This window comes from Equus quagga, unplaced genomic scaffold (assembly GCF_021613505.1).
Source record: "Equus quagga isolate Etosha38 unplaced genomic scaffold, UCLA_HA_Equagga_1.0 203_RagTag, whole genome shotgun sequence".
Lineage (NCBI taxonomy): Eukaryota > Metazoa > Chordata > Mammalia > Perissodactyla > Equidae > Equus > Equus quagga.
Window position 1 is genome coordinate 6,522,225 of NW_025798627.1, and position 15,534 is coordinate 6,537,758.

Here is a 15,534-nt window from a genome sequence, read left to right on the forward strand (position 1 = left end):
CCTTAGTGCCTAAAAAAGTGCATCACACAGAGCAGAAACTCAATAGATATTTGTTAAACAATAAAATGTATAATTTTTGCTAAATTCCTCAAAATTATTAGTGCCCTAAAATATTATTAAGTGAACGTGATCAATTATTTGCTAAACACTAAACTCTTGAATCACATGTTTTAGAAGTAGGCCAAGCCATGCACTGTGCACTACTTATTTAATTCACACAGCACTCTACAAATTTTTTATACATGAGGAAAATAAGATTCAGAGACATTAGGCCACCTGCCGAGATAATATAACCAGTAAATGGCAGAACCTGGATTGAATTTTGATTATCTAATTCAGAATCCCATGCCCTTCTTGCTAGATGATATTTCGTGACATACTTAAAGGCATCAGTGTGCTTTTATTTGTTCATTTCTGGACATAAGCGAAATGATCAATTCTCGGTGTCCATAGTTGGTCATAGAATTATGAGTAAGGAAATAGTAGGAAATTCTACCACACTTTGAAGACCTTTTTCTGTCTCAGCAAAACAACAAATTCTAGCCTTTTCTCTCTAAGATGATGGAAGGGTCTGTCAACGGTTACAGAAACACAAAGAGCTAGGCTTAATTATTGTTCTGGACACTCTAAAACCTAATGTGGAGACATTTTTATGGAGATAATCTGTTTCAAAATAAATCAACCCAAAAACTCTTTCCTGAGGCTTTTTGGATTACAAATTTCCTAAAGCTGAAGTACAAGAAAGGGTGATTGTGAATCAGACACTCTACAAAATGCCCTTACCAAAGTGTCAAACTTTAGAAGCCTCTCTGTAGTCAAACCGTTGTACTCCGGCCCTTTAATTACAAGACAGATCAAGAAGAAACAATTAAATGAGTAAAATGATAAATTGATGTTAGAATTCATTCTTGACTTCACTCACGATAATGTTTGTGTCTGTGCCCCTAAACATCTGCTAAGCCTGCCATCTTCATTGATTTTACTAAGTAGATAGCCCTATTTATTGTCAGAACATAGCAGGTGTGGCAAGTGAAGTAACAATTTTATTAAACAGCATTTACAGCAATGAAACCAATGTGTTTGGACACTTCAGGTGTATCTCACACAGCAAACACAGGTGATCGATGTCAGTTTGTTCACTGTCCACTCTAGGTGAGCGTGTAATGGTGCACACAGAGAGCTGACACCTCCATTTGTTTTCCTAATGCATCTGAAACTTCTCTGTTTTCTTTCACATACATTTGTTAAACAAATAAAGGATTAGGCAGAATGAGTGAATCGATGTTCTCTGGAAGATGTAAATTTTACTGTTTTACATAATCTTTCCTTATTTTGAAACAATTCTACCTAATGAGGAAAATGTCTAAATAATTAACCAAAGGAACTGGCATTTTACTCTTGGTAAAGTCCTCTTCAGCTTAAATTAGAAGCGTAACAAAGTCCTTCAATATGTTACTTTTCTCTTGATTCCCTTTGGCATCAAAGGGAATTACATTTTTATTATTTCTTATATTTTTATTCAAAAGTCTCCTACCTGGTTTTTCCACCTCCAGATTGTTTTTGCCCTCCAATCCAAACAATGCATGTGGTCAGATTAATTACCCTAAAACATAGCTCTAATCCTGTCACTCTTGTATTAATACTCCTTCATAGAAGACTGCCATATCCTGAAAAAAAACCAAATGCCACAGCTTGACATTCATAAACCTCTGTTTGGCCTCAAACTGCCCTATTAGTGATGACTTGTACTTCTTCCCTCTCTACATCTATTCACTTGTCAGACTGGATCCCTCAACCTTTTAAGACTGTCTTCATATTTATTTCTCCCTCAATGCTTATTTCATGATCAGATTCAAATGCTACCTACAACTCTTCTTGTGGTTAGAAATGGCCTCTTTATTTTTTCTTGAAAACTCAGTTTATTTGTTTATTTTGAGGAAGATTAGCCCTGAGCTAACATCTGCTGTCAATCCTCCTCTTTTTACTGAGGTAGATTGGCCCTGAGCTAACATTTGTGCTCATCTTCCTCTACTTTATATGTGGGATGCCTGCCACAGCATGGCTTGCCAAGCAGTGCCATGTCCACACCTGGGATCCGAACCAGGGAACCCCGGGCCGCCGAAGCAGAATGTGCGAACTTAACTCCCGTGCCACTGGGCTGGCTCCTCAAAGTTTGTTTTGATGGTAGTATAAAGGAGTAAAGTATTTGAAAAAATATATAGGAAGTAAAATTGTCAAGAACTAGCAATTGATTGGAAAGGGTAAGACTTTGGGATAACTTCCAGGTTTCTAACTCATTGATTTGGTAATGCTATTAACTGCTAACAATATGGAATACAAAACAGCCACAGGGTAGAGGAGGGGGGCAGAGGGGCACAGAAAGAGCTGGTGAGCTGGGTAGGAGGTAGGACAGACTTGAAGAATCCATAGGACACACGAGTAATGGGCAGTTGGATGCACCATCTTTAGCTCCAGAATAAACCAGACTTAGAAAGTTAGGACTGGGTCAATTAGCATAATGATAGTTTAACCCCTGAGAGGGAGTGAGATCACTCAAGGGGAGCATATATAGCGAAGAAACAGTTTAAGATATATGGAAGACACTGAAGTTTATTGGAGCAAAAGGGGAAACTCAAGAAAGAGGCTAAGAATAAATAATAGTGAGGAAAGAATGTCAAGGAAGAAAAAGAAGCAAAAAAACAAAACACTAAGACACAAAAAGCCATTCATAAGGCAATAGGCCTTTATAACCAGATAAAAAAACAAAAAGTGTTTATTGGATTTGTCCATAAAGAGACCATCAGTGTCTTTTTCAAGAGCAGTTTCTGTGGAGGGATGTTATCAAGGCATACTGCCATGAGAAGAGAAGTGATTGTTGTTGGGGAATGAAGATCAGGAGTTTGCACTACTCTCTCAAGGAACTCAGTTAAGAAGGAAAGGATATAGGATGGTACCTGGAAGGAAATGAGGAGATTCTCATTTATTAATTTACTCACTATGGTGCAGGGGAGACCTAAACATATTTATACTCTTAGGGAAAGGAAAAAAGAAGAGATAAAGATATGAAGATATTGAAGAGAAAGAGAAACAATGTATATGACTAATATAATCCTATATTTGTTTTTAAAAGTCTGTGCGTTAATGGTATGTGTATATATATATACACATATACATATATGTAATTGTGTGTGCATATTTTTATATGTGCACATTTATGCATATGTATGTTCAGACACATGGGTCCATCTTTTACTCTGTGAATGTATAGAAACAGTCCAGAAAGAGGCATGATAAACTGTTAAGATTTGTAATCTATGGAGCTGGAAACTGGAAGAAATTCTGATGGGATCTTTACTTTACAAATTCTTCCTTTTTTCTTGCTCCCAATATTGTAACAAAAATAAACTAAAATTTAGCAAAAATAAAATAAGCTTTTCTGGATTAAAAAAGAAGACAAACACCTGTGGAATTTTTTTAAAATATAGAAATCTAGGCCTCAGTCCAGGGAGTTCTTCATTTAGTGAAGTAAGCTCCTAACACTTGCCATTAAAAAAAAAAAAGCCTCCATAGGCAATACACGGCCAAGGAGAGAGAACCATTGTTCATCTAGACAAATGGACACAGATCCAGAAAGGAGGAATAATTTGAATGCAACAGCTATGTGACATATTTAGATTCAGCGGGTAGATCACTTTTTTTTTTGCTGTTATCTTAATGACCTATGGCGAAATTAATCGTATAGATGTGCATCATTTATTGTATGAATGAATGAAAGGAAGATGGTATGTGATAATTTCTTAAGTCTTATCACCATGCTTTTAGGCACCACATTCTATTGGTGTTAGTAGCTATGGGAAAATAGCCAGGAAGAAAGATCTATTAGGATAATTCTGAAGCAGAACATGCCTGACATTTTAGAGCATAAAGTAGTAATGTTAATGTTGGCCTAAGATTTGTCTTTTAACATGGGAATAGAGAATTGCTTTTGAGTATTGAGCGACACGCAAAAATTATCTCAGAATCCTAGTCTATTAGTTCTGAAAAAAGTGTGTGTGTGAGTATGTGTGTGTGGTATGTAGGGGGAATAAGGATTTCCAGAGAAATTCTGATGTTTAATATTGTAGTTCACATGGCAGATAACATCTAGCAATTCTTAATATTGCCTTTAGGGACTAGCTTGCTTCATATGGTTCATCTATGAGAAAGTGAATGTCTTTGAATATCTTATTCAATATATTAGACACATTCATATTTATTTTGCTGTTCTTAAAGCAATATTGTAGGCATGTAACTGTAAGTCAGAGCCCATAAGAATTTATTCATTTTATTATTTAGCTCCTTCTTTTAAATAATATAACTAGCATTGTATATTAAAAAGAATGTAGGACAGACTGCTTGAGATTTTAATTTCCTTTTTTAACAATTTAATGTTACTAGTATAGATCTTTCTTCATCTTTAACCTTTTGTCCATTGCTATATCTGGATAGACCTATTTATCTTCATTCTACCTTTGACACATAAACCAGGCTGCCTTTATATTTGAGATACTGACAGCATCAATGTAATGGTCATATATTTAGAAAGGATTTGTGATTTTAAGCATTATTTTCTTATAAGAAGTTAAAAATAGATTCAACATTTAAGAGTAAAGTAGAACTTTCAAAATGTACAAATTCCTCACAGTTCAGTTTGCAATTTTGGTTTGAGATTTCAGTTCCCTGTGAATAATATGTTAAACTCCCTTGAGCTATAGAAAAGAACAATACGTCAAAGACACACACATGGATAGTGTAAAAACAAACCAGTAAAAATTGTAAGCAAAATCACATTTGGGGTTAATAAAGACTAAGAGTGGTTCTTCATTCAATGTTAACAAAAAAGAGCAAAGAAAATGTCAGCCCCACTGATCCCTGGATGAATGCCATACATTCAACATATTGCTAACTCTCTTCTACACTCTAATAATTCTGCTATCCTAACATACTAATTAGCAGTAATTATCTAATTGTAGTTCATAAAAGTCTTTAAAATGATGCGATTAAATGCCTGAATGTCATTAGCCCCTTTTCAACATATTTATTGCACCTTTTATAGCTAGACACAAAAGAGGTAAAAAAAGGTTTTTAGATTTCACAAATTTCGGGAATGCTAATATCATCTTTAAGATTCTTCTTATTTCATTCCATCAAAATACTGGATGTTTTCCAAGCCTGATTAAAATGGTAGGTGATTTTCAATGAGGAATATACCACATTGTTAATTTACATCTATATGTATTATAAATTTTATATACATATATAATTAAATAACAGCTTTACTTTCCACTAATTTAGATTACTAGTTCCTTTTATTAAAAAGAATGCAGAAATTATATTTCCCCATTGATTTACCATGCAAATAATTTGCTTAGTTTTTACTCATCAAAGTTTCTAACGGGAATTATTATTTCTCCTTGGATCTGTCTTCCCTGAATCTATCTTTCTACAAGACACCTGACCTCACTTCTGCATTTTTAAATCTTGGCTGAAGAAAGAAAAGATCGCCTTGAAACATAAAAGCCATTTTAGAGGCAGCAGGAGTTGGGACATTATTGAAGGTCATACTGTCACTGGAATGAGCTTCTGCTTCCTTTTAAAAATGATAATCAATGTCCTGAATACAGCTATTTTTCTGACTAGAAAGTAAGAAAGCACCTGCGTTTCCATGTTCTGACTCTTGTTATTCTAATTTGATTGATAGACAGAGGAGGAATTAAGATTTTTTTCTTATCTGATTCAGCCTCCAATCTTTTTTCCGCTTAATAAGCCTAGACTAGGAAAGATGTGTGTGTTTGTACACGTGTGTATGTGTTTGTGTGTGCATTCACTTATGTTATTCTTATAGAATGGTTCAAATTCATGAGAAGTGCTTGCTCTCATGTTTTTGATGACTGTATTTGGATAATGGAAGACAGGGCTTTATGAGAATATTCTTGACATAACAGCAACCCAAGCTGTCATTGCTTTAGGGCAAGAGTCCTGCAGGGGTAGAGACCTAGTGGTGGGTTGATAGTACAAGGGAGATTAGATTTAGGAGAGATCAATAGAACAATTCTGTTTCACAAATTTTATTATTATCCTTCCAGCAGCTGAGCTGAAATGTAGGATCTGATTGATTCATTACATTACTGTGTACTCAAATACAGGTTACTGGATTGAGCTATTAATGCACGCAGAGGGCATTAACCTTAATCACCTTAGCCTTCTAAGTAAATTCCATATCTCTTATTCATGCTTTCTTTAGCTTCAAGATTTATTCTATGTGAAACTGCCATTTGTGTTACTACTCCTTTATGGTTTAATTCATGTAAGATCGAGAGAGTAGATAGTAGCCACTCTCAGCTTTTTAAGTTTACCAGTGAAGTTGTACTTCTGAAAAAGAATTAGTGTTAAATATAGTGAAAGCAAGAGTGTACATGAAATAGTCTTTGTCAAGTTGAAAGATTTGCCTCTATTCCTAGTTTACTGAATTTTGAATATTCTTTGTATATTTTGGAATACAGTCTTTTATCAGATGTGTCTTTTGCAAATATTTTCTCCCAATCTGTACTTGTCTTCTCATTTTTTTTCTATTGTCTTTTGCAGAACAGAAGTTTTTAATTTTCATGAAGTCCAGTTCATCAATTATTTCATGGATGGTGCCTTTGGTGTCGTATCTAAAAAGTCATTGCCATACCCAAGGTCATCTAGTTTTTCTCCTATGTTATCTTCTAGGAGTTTTGTAGTCTGGGGTTTTTTTCTTTTTTCTTTCTTTTTTTTTAAAGATTGGCACCTGGGCTAACAACTGTTGCCAATCCTTTTTTTTTGTTTCTGCTTTTATCTCCCCAAACCCCCCTGTACACAGTTGTATATCTTAGTTGCACATCCTTCTAGTTGTGGGATGTGGGACGCCGCCTCAACGTGGCCTGACAAGAAGTGCCATGTCCAGGCCCAGGATCCGAACCCTGGGCCGCCGGGTGGAGTGCACGAACTTAACCACTCGGCCATGGAGCCAGCCCCTAGTCTGGGGTTTTACTTTAGGTCTGTTATCCATTTTAAATTATTTGAAGACTTTAGTTCCTGACATTGTTACTGACTCAACACCACTCCTGTCATCAGTTTTAGTCATTTCAGTATATTCATAAATTATGCTAACATGAAATGATAGTGAGTAATTGTTCCTCTCTTGCAATGATCTTGCCTTCACATATATCACATATGTCCATTCTGCATTGTCATACAAAATATTTTGTCATTACTAATAACTGTGACATCACTGAAATCTCAATTGCAAGCATCTCAAAACCACCATTTCTTTTCTTTTCAGCTGATATCATCCATTACCTCCACATCAAGAATATTTCAACCCAACCTGGACCCATAATCCACTGACCACTTTTTCAACATCTCTTAAAGAATATGTGCCCTTCTTTTATACATACCTTGAAATACCCTGCACCTTTCTTGGGTCATTTTAAGTACTTTTCTAAATGAAAATCATTATCAATTCTAACTACTTCATCAGCTTATTTACTCTTGCAGCTGAATGTGGACAGAGAAAACCAAAACCATGCTGACTGGCTTTATTATCATTATTATTATTATTATTATTATTATTATTAGGAAAAATTCCTTTCTCTCATCCCCTTGAGCTAGGACCATATTTATCTACTACTCTCATAGGAAAAGTTCTTAGAAGAGTCATCAGTAGTCACTGTCTTAATTTCTTACATTCCTCTTTGAACCTCCAATAGGTTTTTGTGACATCCCTACTCTCTCCTCCCCTACACAAGTAGACACCACCCCCAGCACCACTGTGCTGAAACTTCTCTGATGTTTCAATGACCCACAGGATGCTAAATCCATGGTAAAGTCTCAGTCCTCCTCTTTCAGAATAAAATCCTTACAAAATGTCCGAAACTTGGCTTTCTTGATCTGGCTCATTGTAAATTTTCTAATCTCATTTTCTATTACTCCTACTACTCTCCTCATAAATCTGCCTCAACCAGCCTTTTTTTTTCTGTTTTTTGGGGGTGGTTTGGTGAGGAAGATTAGCCTTGAGCTAACAGCTGTTGCCAACCTTCCTCTTTTATTTTTTCTCCCCAAAGCCGCAGTACACAGTTGTATATCCTAGTTGTATGTCTTTCTAGCTCTTCTATGTGGGATGCTGCCACAGCATGGCTTGATGAGTGGTGCATAGGTCCCTGCCCAGGATCTGAACTGGTGAACCCCGGGCTGCCCAAGCAGAACATGGGAACTTAACCACTCTGCCACTTGGCGGGCCCCTCAACCAGCCTTTTTATTGTTAATTCAAATCTATCAAGCATGCTCTCACACCAGATCATTTGCACTTGATGTCCCTCTGCCCCCAGCATTTCTCCTCTTCCTTCTTCCTTCAGAGTGATGGTGTCAATTTACTTTTCAACAAGCCATATCGTTTGATGAACAGAATTTCCTACTTTTCATGTAGTCATTTATAGTCTTTTCATCTATAATTAGGATTTTTGTATCCTGTATATGAAGTCTGTCTCTGTCCCAAGTTTATAAAGATTCCCTCATAATTTATTTTCTAAAATCTCTATTATTTCACATTTCGTTTTTACACATCGTCTTGATTTAACTGTGGCATAATGTATGAGTCAGGGTCAAGTTTTCATCAATTTGGATTTCCAGTTGTCCTAATACCATTTACTGGAAACATCTTTTTTTTTTTTTAGCGTTCTTCATTTCCACCTTTCACATTAGCTAATAATCCTAATATGCATGGTTCTCCGTCCGCATACTTTGTTCCACGTTTCTCAAAAGCAGTGCTATTACCATCGGTGGACTGGACAATTCTTTGCATGCAGGGGGAACTGTCTGTGAATTTTAGGGTGTTTAGCAGCATCTCTGACTTTTACCACTAGATCCCAGCAGATCTACCCACTCTCCCTCCCCTCCAGACATTCAAAATGTTTCCACACATTGTGAAATATTTCCCAATGGGTCAAAATTGCCCCAGTTAAGAACCACTGCTTCCTATTGGTTATGTGATTTAACCTTGGCCAAATCCATTCTGTCATAATGACTGTCACTTTATAATAAATTTTGATATGTAGTAGAGCCAGGGTTCTCATTTTGTTCTTCATCAAGAGCGTCCATTCTTGGCATGTTGAATTTCATATACTGTTTAGAATCAAATATCATACCACACACACATATTTTGAATTGCACTAAATATAAAGGATAACTTGGGATAAAAGCATCTCTAAACAATATCCAGTCTGTCAAAACATGAATATTGCATATTCTTTTATTTATCTAGTTCTTATTCAGTTCCTCTCAGTACTCATCCATGAGTTTATGGATAAAATATGTAAACTTTTGTTATACTTATTTCTAGTATTTGGTATTTAGATACTATTTAAATGACATTTTAAATTTTGTTTTCAAAATATTTGTGGCTACTATGTAAAAATATAACTAACTTTTTATATTGACACTCTGCCCAGCAACATGCTGAACTGATGTATTGATTCTAAAAAACTCATCTGGGGATAGCTTTTTCTATTTTTTACAGGAACGATCATCTGCAATCAAATTTATTCCTTGCTCTTCATTTTTTATACATTTCTTCATTTTTTTTCTTTGTCACATTATACTAGCTAGAACATTATAGTGCAATATAAAATAGAAATGGTTTCTCATTCTTGAACTCAGAGGGAAACTTTTCCAAACTTCACCATTAAGTATTATGCTTATTGTCAACATCCTCATTAGATCAAAGAAATGACACTCTAGTCCTAATATACTAATAGTTGTTTATCACAATTGATACTAAATTTGAATAAGATTTTCTCTTCAGTCATTGAGATTTTTTCCTTCTAACCATATGATGTCTCTCCTTTACATTGTTACTGTGATTAAGTACAATGATTGTCTAATTTATTTAATGAAAAAAGAATAATTCATATTGAGTGAAATGCTCAGATATTAAGTGTATGATCTGATGAATTTTAATCCAGGTACACAACAATGAAACTAATGTCCCAATCAAGATATAGCACATTTTTAGCACCTAAGAAAGTTTTAAATTCCCCACTTTTGGTCAACCACCAGCTTTCTCTCCTTTAGACAACCACTATTCTAATTTCTATAAGCATAGATTAATTTTGCCTCTACTTGTATGCCAGATGGGATTTTACAATATGTATTTTTTTGTGTCTGGCTTCTTTTGCTCAACATTATATTTTTGAGATTATCTGTCTTGTTATGTGTATTGGTAGCTTGTTCTTTTTTTTTTATCACTGAGTAGTATTCCATTCTATGAATACACCACAATTTGTCAACCTCTTCATCTCTTGATAGATATTTTGCATGTTTCACTCTGGGACTACTCAGTTAAGGTTGCTATGAATATTGAGTTGCAAGTCTTTTTGTGGACAGACGCTTTGTTATTTGTTTGATTTTTTTCTCTTGAGAAGTACCTGTGAATAGAAATGCTGGGTCATGCAGTATATATGTTTGACTGTACAAGAAACTAAAATGTTTTCTAAGTGATGGCATCATTTTACAGTCCCTCTTGCGATATATGAGAGTTGTAGTTCCTCCACGACTTTGCCAACATTTGCTGTCCCTTTTTAATCCTAGACATTCTAGTGGATATGAAGTCATATCTTTTGTTGATTTTAATTGCATTCTCCTAATAATGATGTTGAGCACCTTCCATGTGCTTATTGGCCATTTTTATATCTTCTTTTGTGAACTGTCCAAGTCTTTAATCATTTTAAAAATTGAGTTGTTTTTCTCTTTATGATTGATTTGTAGGTGCACTTCATATATTTTAAAGTGAAGTCCTTTCATAATTATATATACTGATAATTTTCTCTCTACCTGGGGCTTGTCCTTTCATTTTTTTAATGGTATATATTTATGATGAGAAATTTTGTGTTATTCTTAATTTTGATTAAGTCCAAATAATCTACATTTCCTTTTATGTTTGATGATTTGCGTGTACTCTCAATAAATAGTCTACAAATGTAGGTTATAGAGATATTCTCTAAGCCTTTATACCTTTAGCCTTGACATTTAGGTCTATTTTATACCTCAAATTCATTTATTTTATTTTTCCCAACTTTACTGAGGAATAATTGACAAATATAATTGTATATATTAAAAGTGTACAAAGTGATGATTTGATATACTTATACAATCTGGGATGATTACCAAGATCAAGATAATTAACGCATCTATCAAGTCACAGAGTTACCTCTTTTTCTTTGTGTGTGGTCCAAATGCTTAAAATCTATTCTCAGCAGCTTTCAGGTATACAATATTGTATTATCAACTATAGTCACCATGCTGTACGCCAGATTCTCAGAACGCCTCATAACTGAAAGTTTATACCTTTTGACCTACATGTCTTCATTTCCCCCTCCATCCAGCTCCTGGCAACCATCATTGTATCCTCTGTTTCTATGAAATTGGCTTTTTCTGTAATTATTGTTTTTAGATGCCACATATAAGTGATACCATACAGTATTTGTCATTCTCTGTCTGGTTTGTTTCACTTAGCATAATGTCCTCCAGGTTTATTCATGGTATACATTGCAAATGGCAGGATATTCTTCTTTTTATGGCTGAATAATATTCCATTGCATATTTGTACCACATTTTCTATATCCATTCATATGTTGAAGGACATTTACATTGTTTCCGTATCTTGACTATGATGAATAATGTTGCGATGAATATGGGTGTGCAGATATCTCTTTGACATACCAATGTCATTTCCTTCGAATACATACTCAGGAGAGGAGTTGCTGGATCATATGGCAGTTCTCTTTTAATTTTTTGAGGAACTTCCATATAGTTTTCCATACAGTTTTCCATACTGACTGTACCAATTTACATTCCCACCAACAGTAAATAGGGGTTCACATTTCTCCACATCCTTGCCAACATTTGTTATCTCTTGTCTTGTTAATAAGCATCATCCTAGCAGGTGTGAGGTGATATCTCATTGTGGTTTTGATTTGCATTTCCCTGATGATTAGTGGTGTTGAGTGTCTTTTCATGTATCTATTGGCCATTTGAAAGTCTTTGGAAAAATGTCTGTTTGATCCTTTGACCATTTTTTAACAGGGTTATTTGGGTTTTTGCTATTGAGTTGTATGTGTTCTTTATACATTTTGGGTATTAACCTCTTATCAGATATATGGTGTGCAAATATTTTCTCCCAATTCATAATTTGCCTTTTTATTTTGTTAATTATTTCCTTTGCCGTGCAGAGCTTTTTAGTTTGATGTAGTCCCACTTTTTTGTTTTAGCTTTTGTTACCTGTGTTTTCAATGTGTTATCCAAGAAATCATTGCAAAGACCAATGTCAAGGATCATTTTCCTAGTATTCTTCTAGGAATTTTTCTACATTAAGTCTTATGTATGAGTCTTGAATCCATTTTCAGTTAAATTTTGTTTTGTTTTGTTTTAATTTCTTTTTTTTATTGCAGTAACATTGGATTATAACATTATATAGCTTTCAGATGTACATCATAATATATTTCAAATTCTGTGTAGATTATATCATGTTCACCACCCAAAAACTAATTATAGTCCATCATCACACGTGTGCTTAATCCCCCCTTTTGCACTCCCCCTCTTCCCCTGTGATAACCACCAATCCAATCTCTGTTGCTATGCATTTGTTTGTCGTTGTTCTTATCTTCTACTTATGAGTGAGATCATATGGTATAAGATAGGGGTCCAGTTTCATTCTTTTGCATGTGAATATCCTGTTTTCCCAACACCATCTATTGAAGAGACTATCCTTTCCCCATTATGTGTTCTTGGTGCCATTGTCAAAAATTAGCTGACTTTATATGTATGGCTTTATAACCGGGTTCTCTATTCTGATCCTTTGTTCTATGTGACTGTTTTTATGCCAATACCATACTGTTTCGATTACTTTAGCTTTATAATATAGCTTGAAAGTAGGAAGTGTAATGCCTTCAGCTTCGTTCTTTCTCAAGATTGCTTTGGCCATTTGGGGTCTTTTGTGTTTCCATACAGATTTTAGGATGCTTTTTTCTATTTCTGAAAAAAAATACTATTCGAATTTTGATAGGGATTGTATTAAACCCGTAGATCACTTTGGGTATTACTAACATGTTTACTATATTAATTCTCCTAATCCAAAAACACAAGATGTCTTTCTATTTATTTGTGTCACCTGTTTCATCAGTGTCATATAGTTTTCAGTGTACAGGTCTTCACCTCCTTGGTTAATTTTATTCCTAAGTATTTTATTGTTTTTGATGTTATCATAAATGGCATTTTTCCCCTAATTTCTCTTCCAGATAGTTTGTTGTTAGTCTTTGACTCATAGGTTGTTTAAGATCATTTCTTAATTTAAAATCATATAAAAATTTTTTTTTTAAATTTGTAGACTATATGAATTTTCAATAGTAAAAAAAGAATATATATATATATATGGTTTTAATCCTTCGAATTTTGTTGAGATTTGCTTCATGTCAAGCATCTGGTCAATTTTTGTAAATGTTCTGTATCAGCTTGAAAAACTATATTCTTCCACACTTAGATACAGTAGTCTGTGTACATTCATTATGTTTAGTTTTGTAAGAAAATTAACATTTTCATTTTCTTATTCATTTAAAATGATATTTTAAAATGTTCTTCAATCATTGGGGATTTATTTATTATGTAGTCTTTTCTCAATTTTTGCTTTATGCATTTGAGACTGTTATTAAGTGCATACAAATTTAGACTTATTCTACCTTCCTGGTTAATCAAACTTTTAATCATTTAGAATGTCTCCCCTTACCTTTAATAATATATTTATCTTAACATTTACTTTGTCTGATAGTGATAGAATTACTCCATTTCTCTCTTAGTTATATTTGTATATTATATATTTTTATGTCTAGTTCCTTTGAACTTTTATATATATATATATATACAAAATATTTATCTATATAGTTCCATTTTCAATGTGTGTCTTTTATACAGCATATAGTGTTGGTTATTATTCAGTCTTTTTATCTTTACATTTTAATTTCAACATAATTCACTTACATGAAATCTCATATTCTGTATTTAAATGTGTACTTTTAATAATTGTTTTATATTTGTCCTTCTTGCTCAATGTCATTTTTAAATTCTCTTTCTTTTTCTTTATTTGGATTGTGAATTTGATCTTTCCAATTTTATTCCTTACTGGCTTGTTTGTTACATACCAGTTTGAGATTCTTTTAGTGATTACCCTAGAGATTTATAACATGCATCCTTGACTTATTAAACCTAATATTAATTGGTAATTTCATTTCTTCTTGCATGCCTTGAAAATGCAAAGACCTTAGTCCTCTTAATTCTCTTTATCACCCTATCAATATAGTCAAATCTTATTTGAATTCATATATATATGTTCACCATTTTCATAATTTCCTATTGCCTCCTGCATTTCTGACCTTCCATCTGGGATCACATCTCCCTATGCTGAAACAACACCCTTAAATGGGTCTTTATTATGAGTCTTGTTGAGAAATTCTCTATACACTTTTTTTACTTTTGTCTGAATATTTCTTTACTTCAACCTTGTAAATGTAAAAATATAATAATGAAGTATGATTGAGGTCTCATCTCACTGCTTCTATACCTCTCAGGGGACAGAGTACATATATTAACCCATGCACACACTGGCCTCTATAATCCATAGAGCTATAATCTATAATCCAGTGTGAAACAAATTTACCACCTAAAGTACAATGTATGTGAACAGTTATTTGTGTCCTGTAGCTTCACTGTATCAACTCAAAGTATTATTTTCCAAACAACTTAAGTCAATTTCTCTCTTTCCCTTTCCCTTAAGTGTAGTCATATATTTTATTTGTAATACAATCTGATTCTTTTTTTCACATGTGCATTTCATCTGAGCCCCTCCCCATCCCCATATTCTGTTTTAAGAATTTACATACAGCAATACAATCCTTGCGGTGCACAGTTCTATGGATTTTGATAAATGCATTGAGTCATGTATCCACAATCGCAGTTCCATATAGAATAATCGCATCATCCCGTCCTCAGTGATGTTCTGTCTTTCACATCCAATGTTGGTAATGTATATCTTCTCTCTTTTTTCCTGAGTCACTTATTAGAATTTTTTCATTTATTTGATTAATTTTTCCCAACAATTAGCTTTTGTTTTTATTAATTTTTCTTTTTTGTCAATTTTTTTTCATTCTGCTCTTATCTTTAATATTTTCTTCCTTCTGTTTGCTTTAGTTATAAATTACTTTTTTGTTTCTCTTTATTTCCTAAAATGAAAGATTAGATTACTAATTTGAGTGTATTCTTCTTTGTTGATGTAAGCATTTGAGGCTATAAAGTTCCCTCTATTTGACCTGAATCTAGTAGTAATTGATAGTGTTTGCTTTCTAGTATGACCCTCATCTTGTACATTCCCTAGCAGCTCTGGAGTCAGTCAGTTCTTCAAGAAAACCTGGATTCATTTAGGAGGAAATG